The sequence below is a fragment of the Sus scrofa genome, chromosome 1 (genome assembly GCF_054392235.1).
Source record: "Sus scrofa isolate SSC_HxYL_T2T_F1_AM1 chromosome 1, Sscrofa_HxYL_maternal_Yorkshire_Landrace_v2.0, whole genome shotgun sequence".
NCBI classification, from domain to species: Eukaryota; Metazoa; Chordata; class Mammalia; order Artiodactyla; family Suidae; genus Sus; species Sus scrofa.
In genome coordinates this window covers 150,308,212-150,322,262 of record NC_139383.1, presented here as the reverse complement: position 1 = coordinate 150,322,262, position 14,051 = coordinate 150,308,212, and positions in this window count along the sequence as shown.

Genomic DNA, 14,051 nt, shown 5'->3' with positions numbered 1-14,051 from the left:
GTGTTCCTTGCCTTAACCCTTCCCCAGAAGAGTATGCTGCCATTGGCCAGAGTTATTTCACATTAAGGAAACGAAATATTTGCATCTTACCTCTCAGATCCCTAGAAAGCCACTGTGGCTCATCATTCAGAGTGCATGCCATATGTAATATATGTGAAACGTACTTGGCTTGAATTCAACACACATTGGATCCTGTGGTATTGTGAATATAGTTTGTGGTATGTTCCTTGGTTCTCAGGATATAACTAGGAAAAATTTTCCTTAGTAACATGCATAGTCCCTACATCGGTTTCCCGGTTTATACAATGAAGATTATTTTGGTAGGAAAGTCCAGATAGAAGGAAGCTCCTGGAATACTCCTTCTCCAAGTTATTTAACAAAGCAATGCCATGTTTTTTCATTACCTTTCTTTTATGACCGATGCAAAAACTTGAAGGATCTTTGAGAAGACCAGAGTCTACTGAACACTTAACCAGATAGTGATACTGCTAAGGTTATAATATTTTAGCTGGAGTATATCAAGGTAGTATCTGGCCCTGCTGTGTAGCTAGCGACCTAATATTTTCTTTCTAAATCTTATTAACAAAGATAATTGTTTTATACAGTTTGCTTTATGTGACAAAGACAGCAATACACCTTTTTTGTTTTCACCCCAGGCTATATTTACTCTCTTGTTCTCTTATTGTTTGGAAATAACTTGATTATGTTAATGATCCATGGAACATCACACTGGTCAATTATAATGATGTCATCCTGCTAAATGAATCTTGAAAATGGAATATAGTGAATAGCTCTTGTGAGATTCATGCATATCTGAGGCTGGGAAATAAGTGCTGCAAAAGTTCAAGGACTTGACATATCACTGAGCTGTCCAGGAGCATGTGAAAAGATGAGTGAAATATAAAAGCATTCAGAAAAGTAAAATTGACATTTCCTTGAAGAAGTTCAAGAGAGTCAGACTTCAGAAGATTTGGCAAGTCAAATCATAGCAAGCATTTAGATGGCAAAGACTAACTTACAAAACTGTCAAGGTTAATGAGCTTACACAACATATTTATGAAGGAGGAGGATTAATTTTCTCACATGATTATTAAATCCACAAAGGCATGGCATATTTCCAGATATATTCAGTTATTAGAGATTAAGGTAAAATTTCTTTTTGTTAGAGAATCAGCAACTGATAAGAAATCCTCATAGCTTTATCTAGTCTGCAGACTAGAAGTGTACAGGTTATTTTTTACATTTATCTCAGAGTACAAAGTGTTTTTTGCTTTTTTGTTTGTTTTTGTTTGTTTGTTGGCATATGGAGGTTCCCAGGCTAGAGGTCTAATCAGAACTGTAGCTGCCAGCCTACGCCACAGCCACAGCAACACAGGATTTAAGCCATGTCTGCAACCTACAACACAGCTCACAGCAACACCAGATCTAACCCACTGAAGGAGTCCAGGGATCGAACCTGCATCCTCGTGGATACTAGTCAGTTTTGTTAACCACTGAGCCACAACAGGAACTCCGATTTTTGGTTTATGTTATTTTTCACCTGTCCACGTGATGCATTCCTACAGGGGATGCAGGGGAAAGTGTCAATTTTACCCAAATAGCACACATCAGAAATTGCTGCTTCCAGAGTTCCCAGGTGGCTCAATGGGTTAAGGATTTGGCATTGTCCCTGCCATGGTCCCAGTTACTGTTGTGGTGTGGGTTTGAACATGGCCAAGGAACTTCCGCATGCTGTGGGTGCAACCAACTAAAAAAGAAAAGAAAAGATGTTGCTGCTTCAACATCTGCTTTCTTAGTGTTAAAGGTTTGAAGACTCCCATGATCAAGAGAGAAATATTTCTACTAAACAACACAGTCCTGGTGGCATTAAGCTTAGAATGTCCTTTGGGGGCTACACATGCCACTGGAAGGATATGCAGTTAAGGAAGTCCTCTCTACCGGTCAGTGGGCTTAGGTTTCTGATGAATGTGACCAAACTGACATCTCCCTGTGGTGATGCTGCAGCTGATGGGACTTAATGTTTGCTCCTGGTTGGAACACTTGTTTCTCATACAAGCACATATAAAACTGGATATTGACAAAGGAAAGAGGGGGACTCTGCTGGCCTGTCTACATTTGCCTCCTGGGCCCACTCCTGACTGTGCAGCTTACAGTTGGGATTGTAGGTCACATGGGGAGAGAATGTAATCATCCCATTGGAACCCCCACACCAGGTTCCTGGGTTGGCAGTGGCTACCATCCTCAGTGGCTACCGTCCTCTTCCAGAAGCACTCCTGTGCAGTGGGCTTCTCTTAAAGCTGTGGTTTCCCTTCCCAAGTTCAGTGGCCCCTCCCACCAGTGGCCCCTGCAGGCATAAGGGAGGTTTAGGGCTTTTGCCATTGCTGGCCCTGGAGTGCCTCACCATTCTTTGTCATTTTCCATAAATTTGCCCTTGTTATAGGGAATCATTGTTTTATTACAGCTTTCCTTGGTAAAGGCCACCTATTTCCTATAGGGATACTGACTGTAATCATCACAATTTTATAAAATACGAGGAGATGCAAAGGACCATATAAAAAACACTTTCTGGGGGTGTTCTCTGGTGGCTTAGCAGTTAAGGATGTGGCATTGTCACTGCTGTGGTTAGAGGTTGACCCCTGGCCTGAGAACTTCTGCATGCTGCAGGTGCTAGAAAAAAAATTAAAGAACACTTTCGGATAGTCTGCTCTCAACTTTGCTCACCAAGATTGCTTGAAATGACCTCAACTCAGAGTGCAGAGTTGAATACATCAACAAAGTTAGGCATTCACTCCTAAGAACTCTGTAGAGAAACTCCAGACATCAGACTCAATGAGCTTTACTATTGTTCTAACCCTCCCAACACAAACTCTTACTGGTTGTCACCTGGCCTGAAGTCAGTTTTATGTGTTCTCACCAAATGAGTACAATATAATCACTTGGGAGGATCCGGTTTGGGTTGTAAATGATGTCAGTATTTTTTCAGAAGGCAGGTCATATCATATGATACTGAGTCACTCTGTGCTTCCCAAGTCGGATTGAAGACACAGATCTGGAAATAGACACAGATCATCTCTTATGCCTCTGTTGCAAAAGGCAGCCGAAAGATCCTGGTCAAGAATGAATATCTCAGAAATAGAGTTGAGCTTCAATCACTGTGTGAAAAGTGAAGGACAAATTCAGCTGGTTCATACATAATGCCATAACAGCTGGATAACTTGGAAAAAAGATGGGATGGAGGGAGCTACAAACATTAAAGAGACAAAGTTATCATTTCCACTTTGTTAAATCATGAAGTGAATCTAATATAATTATGAGGCTTTGTCTTCTGAAATTTAATTTTTCATATGGCCAAGTGTTTGGGGTACTTAGAACAGGGTGGTATATAGTAAATCTTCAATGAATATTTGTCAGGAGGAAGAATAATATTTCTATATAAAATTGGGTGTGAGCTTAACTGTTCCTATTGTGATTGGTGTGGATGTGATTGTCATGTTAACAAAAAAATAGCAGTCAGTATTGTAAAGTAGCTAACTTCTGTTTATTATTGCAGGAAGACTAGGATGCCAAGAAGAACTAAACCCCTCACAGGTGTACCCAAAACTGGCACAGGCATATGAGAGGTTTCTAATCAATGCCAGGCACATGAATGAGGGGAAGCAGAGCAAGGAGAGAGCTTCCTTTATTCTAACTCCAAACTGGATGATGAGGGATCTTGGCGTTTTCTTGAGCTCTTCAAAAGACCATGCTCAATGCCATTTCCATTCCATTGTGCTTTGACGCCTGTCATTCTTATCACCTTGGGTAGCTCGGTTGTTGAACAATCAGAGAGCCAAAAAGACTGTCTCATTGCACATACAAAGCCGTTGTTCTTCATCACCAAGAGACTGCAAGGTGGCAGGAATCCTTCCATTTTACATTCCGTCTGCAAATATGTTATTTCCTTCATGGGAGCTGCACATTATTTCGTGAGTGTTGCGTGAGCCACCTGTGAATTAGAGGTGTGTGAACTAGAGGTGTGTGAACTAGAGGGGAAGCACAGTGATTGCTCTCTTTCCAGGGAGAGGCAGGTGACCACGACTGTGGGTTATGAGATACTGAGACACACCCTCCCACATGGTCCCTGAGTCTGCATCCTTCTTGATGATTGGAGTCATCAAGGACAGTGGAAGACAGAAGACAGTAAAATGAATACATCACTTGTTGAATTTATTTTATGATGTGCTTGGCAGAGATGCATTTGACTTGGAAAATTCTCTGAAATATATCTCTCCATTTGAGATAGTATTTCCTAGCCCCTGGGAAGTATAGGTCTATTAAGATCTTAGAATATTACACACTTATATCTCTTCTCAAAGAAGTTGTATGAATGCCATCCCTCATTTTCCAGTAAGAGTGAGCGCGTACAAAGTGATTTTTGAAAAAATCCCCTAACAAATAAAACAGATCACTTACTATCTTATTTTTAGTCTTTGGTAACCATGGCAGTATGTCTTGATTTTTGTAGGATATTATTTCTAAGATAATTTCTTAAGGCTATTTAGATTTAGCACAGCTTACAGACTGCTGCTTTCTAAAATCATGCTTTTAAGGATATGTACTTAATTATTTTAAAACCTTTAATAAGTGCTTGGGGACTTCCTGCTGGTGGTGCAGTAGGTTAATGATCTGGCTTTTCTCTGTGGAGGTGCTGGTTCAATCCCCAACCCAGCACAGTGGGTTAGGGTTTCTGTGTTGCTGTGACTGTGGCATAGATTGCAGCTATGTCTCAGATTCAATCCCTGGCTCAGGAACTTCCATAAGCTGTAGGTGTGGCCAAAAAAGGTAAATAAATAAATAAAGCTCAGATTCAAAGCTATATAGAGCCAGAGTCTAGCAATTAAGGAAAATGCCATTAAAAACTCCGTTACTTTAAAAAAAAAAAAATAGTGGAATTCCCTGTTGCCCAGTGGGTTAAGGATCCAGTTTTGTCACTGCTCTGGTTACTGCTGTTGCAGGGTTCGATTCCTGGTCTGGGAACTTCCGCATGCCATGGGCGTGGCCAAAAAAAACTAAATAACTAATCTTGCTGTACAGTAGAAAATTGATGGAACACTGTAAACCAGCTATAATAGAAAAAAATAAAAATCATTTTTAAAAATTATTATTAAAAAATTAAATAACTCTTATATATTTCTTTTCCCAGCCTGCCAAGTGCTCAGTCCTGACACTACAAAAGAATCTCCTGAGGAGATTGTTTAAACTACTGATGCCTGGGTTCTAAGTGCATCAGAAAGTTTCAGGTGGGGAGGGGAAGCCATGGCTATTTCCTAAAAATTCTCTCTGAAGACTCTAATGTGTACCTATGGGATGGTACTCTTGTTTTCTATTCAAAGAAATGAATCAAGAGATTAAGTTTAACACTCAAAAGTTTTAAATTTTTCACGAGAATTCCACGGTCATAATCTCTCTCATTAATATATGGAGGGAGATGGGAAGCCAGGCCTCCTCTAACAAGTAATTATCTTCTGTGGAGAAGATAAGGTTGTCAATAGCTGAAGGTGATGAAGTGAAGGGATCAGGCCAGAGTGAGGGAGGCTACCTATCCAGGATCATCTGAGTTCCTCCGCTGTAAGCAAAATGTCATTCTGAAAATAGCACAATCCAATGAGATACCTTGAGAGGAAAGAAAAGAAAAAAGACTGAACTGCTTCCTCAGCACGTCTCTTTTCCTGGTATATTTATTGGTTTCTATTATCAACTATAAATCAAGTTTGATTTAGAACCCTATTCTGCTTATCTCAGGATTTTTTAGTTACTCTCTCAGAATTCCTTAATATGATTCTATTTTTGAAAAGTTAAGACTTGAGAGTGTATTTCTGGGAATTTTACAGCGATTATTCTTGCTTTTATTGTTTCTATGTCTGTATTGTCTGTATAAAACATTTTCTTCAATTCAAAACTCCATGGAGCTGCCTTTAACTCTAACCAGAGAAATATTAGTAAAGTCAGTAGCTATAACATTAGATGAGACTCAGCTAAAACTCAGTCTTTCCAACATATAAACAGTCAAATAATGGGACTGACAGCTTTTGCACAGGAGCTTCTGAATACATCACCAGGTTGTGTGCTCTGAATTGCAACATTGTCGAAAGATACTCTGAAAAGATTGATGGGTCTGATTCACCTCAAAAAAGGAAGAGAGTTGCCAGCATACATCACTTGAGAAAGCAGGATACAACCCAAGCAGCACCTTCTGTGCTCTATTTCATACCATCAATTCCAAGGAGGGCTTACCCAGAAACTGTCAAGCAGATTTCTCAAGATAAACAAGAGTCAACTTCAGAAGAAAGATTAGGCTTTTGAAAAGAATTACTTGGACTTGAATTAAGAGACTACGATTGTACATAAAACTCACCAGAAGTATTCTCACAAGATTTTAAGACACAACTTACTCTGTTTCTTAATCAATATTTTCAAAAGAGGAATAGGACCACCTTTCTACAAGGTATAAAAAAACAACATACCATTTTGGGCTCTGTCAGCTTGCTTTAGACCATGCTTGTGCCATGGAGGCCTGGGGTTGTTCGGGACAACTCTAGCTTCAGTGGGAATATGAAAAAAAATAACATCCATTAAAAGGTATACACGTCAAACACGTACCAAACGCACTTTATAGAAAGTGTGGCCATTGAGAAATGGAATGCTGGATTTTCCTAACTAATCTTGTAAGAAAAAACATATGTGACAGATAGGCAGTGGATGGAGGTAGGTGAGCCAGGCAAGAATAAATGGAAGAAGTAACTTTTATTCTTAAGATACTAAGTGTTAATGGATAAGATATAACTTAGTGGTAAGAGCAGGTTAGAAGAATGAAACTTTGGCATTACATGTACAGATTGCTGCAGTATGTTTTACAGTATTCAGCTCAGTGCAGACTTATAGAGAAGAGCCAAGCTTCTGCACCCCTACCTCTACAGTAAGCAAGCTTCCAGTTTTACCTCAGACATGAAAATTACTTGGAAGTCCTCCACAAAATAAGGAAAATCTGGATGAACAAAATACTGGTGACTTTTCTTGAACCCAGCAGAGAACTGAAGTTGCTGGGTGAATCATCATTACCAAATCAGGAGAGTCTGGCACATCCAAAGAGATACAGCTCTCAAGATCTGCTTACCTGGAGCAAAAGGCACTGGATGCCCTAAGTCTGTAGGAACACTTAAATAGTAACTGATGTCTTGCTGGAGGCTGAGAAGCTCTTAGGGAGCTGTGATCACAATGAGAACTCCCATATTTTTGCAGGCTTTTCCTCTAGGAAATCCACCAGGTTCTCATAAAAGGGATCAAAAAAAAAAAGCTCCTAACATGACCCTGACAGGAGATGGGGAAGAGTAGCCACCCTGAAACCTTCCCAAAAGCTTCTATCAAACAACGGGACATTCTGAAATTTTAGCTCTGTGGAAGGAAAGGACTTCTAGCCCCCCCGCCCCAAGGCTGTTCTAGCACTCCTATATCACTAAAAAAAAAAAAAACAAAAAGAAAGAAAGAAAGAAAGACAGAAAGCCATAGTGAATAGAGGGCAGTGCTTAAAGGCACAGAACAGAAAAGCTGGAACCAGGAAAGAAACAAGGCTTGTGGGGGATGTTTGACACCTCAAAGGATGGCCCTAAACACATCTGAGGGCCAGATTCCTGGGTCACAGACCCACAAAAAGACTTCTAGTCAGAAGATATCCTAAGATGAAACAAACAATCTTCCATAAATAACAGTGGATTACAGTTTAAAGAACTGCAAGACACACATTCTCCAAGGCGCAGTACAAAGGAAAACTCAAAAGATAGGAGCAGTGGAAAAACCCTGTCCCCAGAGGAATTTGAATCCTTTGCTACCTATAGCTACATCAAGCATTAAATGCAGCCCGACTGATAGTCAGATTAACATAAATTCTGATGTGACAGGAGTTTATCTTAGTACCGATTAACCTCTAAAACATGGCTGGATTTCTACAAACATTAAAAGAAATAAGAAATACCAATAAGCAAGAATAAACATAGTGTGATGACATAAAACAGTCATCAAAATTGGACTCAGATATAACACAGATATTGGAGTTATCATACAAGGAATTTAATGTAACTATGATGAACATGGCAAAGCTACCAGTGGAAAAAGTAGATAGCATACACAATCAAACGGAAATTGTAGCAGAGAGACTGGGGGAAAAATTTAAACCAAAAGGAAATGCTGTGAATCAAAAGTAAAATTAAGAATGAAGAATGCCTTTGACAGGTTCATCAGTAGACAGGTCAGTGGAAACTTCACAAATGGAAACACAAATGTAATGTAAATAACAGAACAAAACTTCCCAGAACTGTGGACAATATCAAAAAGTGTGACATACAGGTACTTGGAATAGCAGAAGGAAGGTAAAGAGAATGGGACAGAAAAAATATTTGAAGAAATAATGGCTGAAAACTTTCCAAAATTAATGACAAATACCAAACCACAGATTTTAAATATTCACAGAATAACAAGCAGGATATAAAATTTAAAAAGAAAAAAACTGGCCAAGTCATATTCAAATTGAAGACATGAGAAATAGGGAAAATCTTAAAGGAAGTTTGATTAAATACTTTATTTACAGAGGAGCAAGACTATGAAGTACAACAGATTTCTCATCAGTCACCACTCAAACAAGAGAAGAGTAGAGTAAAAGCTTTAAATTGTTAAAAGAAAAACACTTGCCAACTTTGAAATCTAGGTCTGATAAATTCTACATCTGATTTTCATTAACAGTGAAGGAAAAATATTTTTCAGTAAAGAAAAATTGAAAGGGCTCATTGCCAGTAGCCCTGCCACATAAAAATGTCAAAATGTCTTCAGGCAGAAGGAAAATAATGTTAGTAACTCTGATTGACAAAAGAAAGGTAAGACATCAAAAAGACTAAATGAAAGTAAATCATTTTATTTTCCTATTCTTCCTCATCTAGGATATAACTATCTGTATAAAGCAATAATACTAATAACATATTGGCATTGAGAGTATATGAATAAATGAAAACAACAAGAATATCATAGGGATGGAAGGGGAAATTGGGAATGCTCTGTTATAAAGTACCAGCACTACACATGAAGCAGTACAGCATTATTCGAAGAATTGAAATTATTTAAAATATACATTGTAAACCCTAAAATAATTACTAATTTTTTAAATAAAGGATACATGATATATAAAGAGGAGATACAAAATGGAAGAATATAAACTAAGCAATTTAAATCACAGAAGGCAGGGAAAAAAAAACAGAGAGGAGGAAAAAAGCAGGGAGAAAAAAATGCAATGAACAGAAGACAATTACCAAGATATTAGATTTTAATCCAAGTATGTGAATTACTACTCTAAATGTTAAGGGTCTCAATATACCAGTTAAAAGACAGAGATTATCAAATAGGTTTTTTTTTAAAAAGACCCAACCATATTGTATTTAAGAAAATCCACATTAAATATAGACTAAGGTAGAGTAAAAGTCAGGAGATTGCAAAACATATATCATGCTAATACTAATTAAAAGAAAACTGCAATAATTGTATTACTTTAAGATACAGATGATTTTAGAACAATGAAGATTATCAATGATAAAGAAGGATATTAGATAATCATAATACATCAAATTGCCAAGAAAACATAACAGTTTTTGAAAGTATACACTTAAGAACAGAGCATCAAAACATTTACATAACGCAAAAATAAATGCAGCAAAAAGGTAAATAGACAAATGCACAATGATAGCTGCAGACATCAACTCTCTTCCTAATTGTTAAAGAAGTAGGCAGAAATTCAGTAAGGCTGTAGGCAATGTGAACAGTGTTACCTAACAAGTGAAATCAAGCAGGGACCTGTGTGGCTTCTGGGCACAAAATCCTTTCTGTGTCCCCCATGTCTTGCTTTTAGGAAATACACCTCATTCAGCCTCCATGGCCTTCCCTGATTTTCAAAGGGCAGGTTCAAACATTTGCTAATAAGGAGAGAGGATGCAGAAAAAAGGCAGGAGCAGCCAAGAAACAGCAGTGCAGCTTAGGGGCAGGGTCCTGGTTCCTCCTCAAGGAACATACATAATAAGACCTTTGAGCCTTCCTGCAGAACTAAAACCCCCAACAAATTGAAGACGTTAACTACTTTGACTAAGCATTCTTCATTTCAGAAAGAAGGAACAAGAACCATTCCCAGAGCCACTAAACACCAGCTTTGAAAAAGAATACAAGCTTGGAATTTCCATTGTGGTTCATAGAGTTAAGAACCTGACTAGTCTCCATGAGGATGAGTTCAATCCACGCCCTTGCTCAGTGGGTTAAACATCAGGTGTTGCCACAAGCTGTGGCATGAGTCACAGTTGCGGCTTGGATCCCGTGTGGCTGTGGCTGTGGCTGTGGCTGTGGCTGTGGCTGTGGTGTAGGCTGGTAGTTGCAGCTCTAATTTGACCCCTAGCCTAGAAACTTCCATATGCCACAGATGTGGCCCTAAAAATAAAAAAGAATACAAGCTTGCATCAACTCAGATCCTTATCTGTGGCCCTATTTTCCAATCCCAAAACTATTAGAGGAATGGAGTAGGATAATTACACAGGCAATTGTAGAAGTCCTAGTAAGGGACCATAGACAGAGAGGGAAACCTAGGGAACTTTGGGAAATCACTGTAAGTAAATAATTGCCCAAGAAAGCCATCAGAAAGAAGCAGGCTTGTTTAACTAATAAAAGCATGAGATATGCCTCAGGTCATTAAGTGAAAGATAAAATGAGGCCTGCATTCAAGTTCAGCAAGACAATTACCCTTAGGATCAAGGGCAGGGGTTTAAGGAACACCCTTCTGCTGATTTGAATAAACTCTTTGACAGTTCTAGTTTGACCTTGTAGGATCAAATACCCTCTTACCAGATACAAAGGAGGAGTTACTACTCTGAGAAAGAGAATGAGGTGGTCTTTTTCTACTCCCCATTTCTCTTGGATTATAAAACTGTAGCCCACCTTATCCTTGAGGCAGATCCTCCTCGCCTGATTGCTTGCATCTCTCACAAGCATCTTATCTTAATAAATCTATTCCTTGCCTGTCACTTTGTCTCTTGCTGAATTCCTTCTGTGCTGAGGTACAAAGAACCTGAACCTCAGTAACTCCAGACACTGGGAGAGTGATTCTAATTTTAAAATGTGGCTTCAAGTCCTGGTCTGGGTTTAGTCTGGGTTTGAGTCCTGGCATGTGGGTTCAAGTCCTGATCTGGGTTCTGGCTAGGTTCAAGCCATAAGTGCTGTGAGTTTCAAAACCACCTCCTATTCTCTCCCAAAGGTGGGCATTAGCCTGCTGTGGCCTCCTTTGCCTGACAAAGCTTATTGAAAAAAGCTATTTTTTTCTCCCCCACCTAAGACTCTGTCTCCATGTTTCCATTTGGCACTGGTGGACAGAGGCTGTTTCAGCAACACAACGTGTTCTAATTGATATTTATAGAGCAGTCCTTCCAACTTCAGCAGAACACATATTCTTTTCAAATTCACATGAAACATTCACCAAGACAGACCACATTCTGAGTTTAAATATACCTTAGTACCTTAAAATAATAGAAATAATACAAAGTTCAGTCCTAAACAATGCAATTAAGCTAGAAATTGATGACAGAAAGCTATTTGGAAAATTCCCAAATATTTAGAATTTAACATTCTTTCAAACAACCTATGAATCAAAGAAATAGCAAAAGAAATTTTAAATACGTTTTTAACTAAGTTAAAATGAAAATACTTATGGAAACTGATGGCATACAGCTAAAACCATGATTAAAGGAAATTTATAGCATTAAATGCATATATTAGAAAAAAAAGAAAGATGGAAAATCAATAACCTATACTTACACTTTAGCAGTAAGAGAAATAAAATCAAATTAAGCCAAAGCAAGAAGGAAGAAGATAATAAGTATTATAGTTAAAATCAGTGAACTTGCAAACTGGAAAGCAAGAGATAATCCAAGAATCCAAAGACAGTTATCTGAAAACATAAATCAAACTGATAAACCTCTATCTAGATAGGCTAATCAAGAAGAAAAAAGAGAAAGCATTAATTATCAATCATTACTGATCCCATAGTCATTACAATTATAATAAAGGAATGTTATCAATAATTGTAGTCCTATAACCTCAATAATGTAGATAAAATCAACCAATTTCTTGAAAGATAAAAACTATCAAAACTCACTAAAGGAGAAAATAAATAACCTGAATGGCTCTATATCGATTCGTGAAATTGAATAGCCAATGTAACTTTTAAAAAGAAGAACAAAGTTGGAGAATTCACTTTACTTTATTCCAATTTTTACTCTAAAGCTATCATAATCAAAGCATCAGGGTAGAGGTGAAAGAGTAGACACATTTAGCAGCAGAACACAAGAGTGATCCCACACAAATAAACCCACACAAATATAATCAACAGATTTTGACAAATAATAGCACTTTGATGGACTAAGGTTAGCTTTTTCAGCAAATGGTGTTGGAGAAATTGAATGTCCATATGTTAAAATATAAGCATTGGCAGAAACTATATTCCTTATACAAAAAATAACTCAAAATTGAGCGTACAGCTGAATGAAAATGCAAAACTGTAAAGCATCTAGAAAAAACATAGGGAAAAAATCTGAAGCTCCTGTTGTGCCTCAGTGGGTTAACAACCTGACATAGTGTCCATTCGGATGTGGGTTTGATCCCTGGCCTCACTCAGTGGGTTACAGATCTGGCATTACTACCAGCTGAAGCGTAGGTTACTTCAGCAGATGTGGTAGGTTACAGGTTGCAGATGTGGCTCAGATCCAGCATTGCCATGGCTGTGGCATAGGCCTCAGCTGCAGCTTTGATTTGAAGGGAACGTCCACATGACACAGGTGCGGTGTAAAAAGAAAAAGAAAAATCTGCCTGACCTCGCTTTTGGTCATGAGTTTATGCATAGATAGCAAAAGCACAATCCATGAAAGAAAAGTATTGATCTAGTTGGGCTTTATCAACATTTAAAAATTTTCCATGGATAAAGACACTGTTAATAGAATGAAATGATAAGCCACGTACTGGGAGAATGCAAATGCTAATCATATATCTGATAAAGGACTTGTGTCCATAATATACAAAGTTTCCTAAAAACCCAAGAGTGAAAAAACAAAAACCCACTGAATTAAAAATAAGGCAGATAAGATATTAAAATATACCAATGGCAAATACACATTTGAAAAGATGTTCAACATCATTTGTCCTCTAGAACATGCAAATTAAAGTAAAAAGATACTACTATACACCTATCAGAATGACTATGATCCAAAAAACTGGCAAAATCAGATGGTGGCAAGGTAGCAACAGGAATTCCCCAGAATATATTGTACTGCACAGGGAATTATAGCCATTATTTTGTAATAACTTTTAATGGAGTATAATCTGTAAAAGTACTGAATCACTAGGCTGTATACCTGAAAATAATTTAATACTGTAAATCAGCGATGCTTCAATCGAAATAAAATAAATGTTAAAAGTGAAAGAAAAGAAAATCCAAGAAGTTGTTCTTAGCTATTAAGGACAAAATAATGAAGCTTCAAATATCTAATGACCAAAAAAAAAAAAAAAAAAAAAAAAAAAAGATAAGTCATTTAGCAAGAAATTCTTGTAGTTTTAGATGGTCTGAAAATGATTTTATTTCCCCCTTTATTCCTGTAGTATAGTTTCATCAAGTATAGAATTCAGCAGTTATTCCCTTTCAGCTCTACAAGGAGCCACTCCTTGCTTTCTCTTGTTTTGGATGAAAAACCCACTATCATTTGACACTCATTACACTATTTCTCTCAAAGTCATTTCAAGATTTTTTTGTTTTTAGTCTTCAGTGGTTTTAAGATTATGGTATGTCTTCATGTGGATTTTTGGTTTATTGTATTTGGCCTTTCCCCAGCTTCTTAAGTTTCTAAGTTTACGTCTTCATTAAATTTGGAAAGTTTTCAGCTATTATTTCTTTAAATACACTTTTAATTCCACCCTTATTGTTCTTTTTTCTGTTGACTCCAATTGTA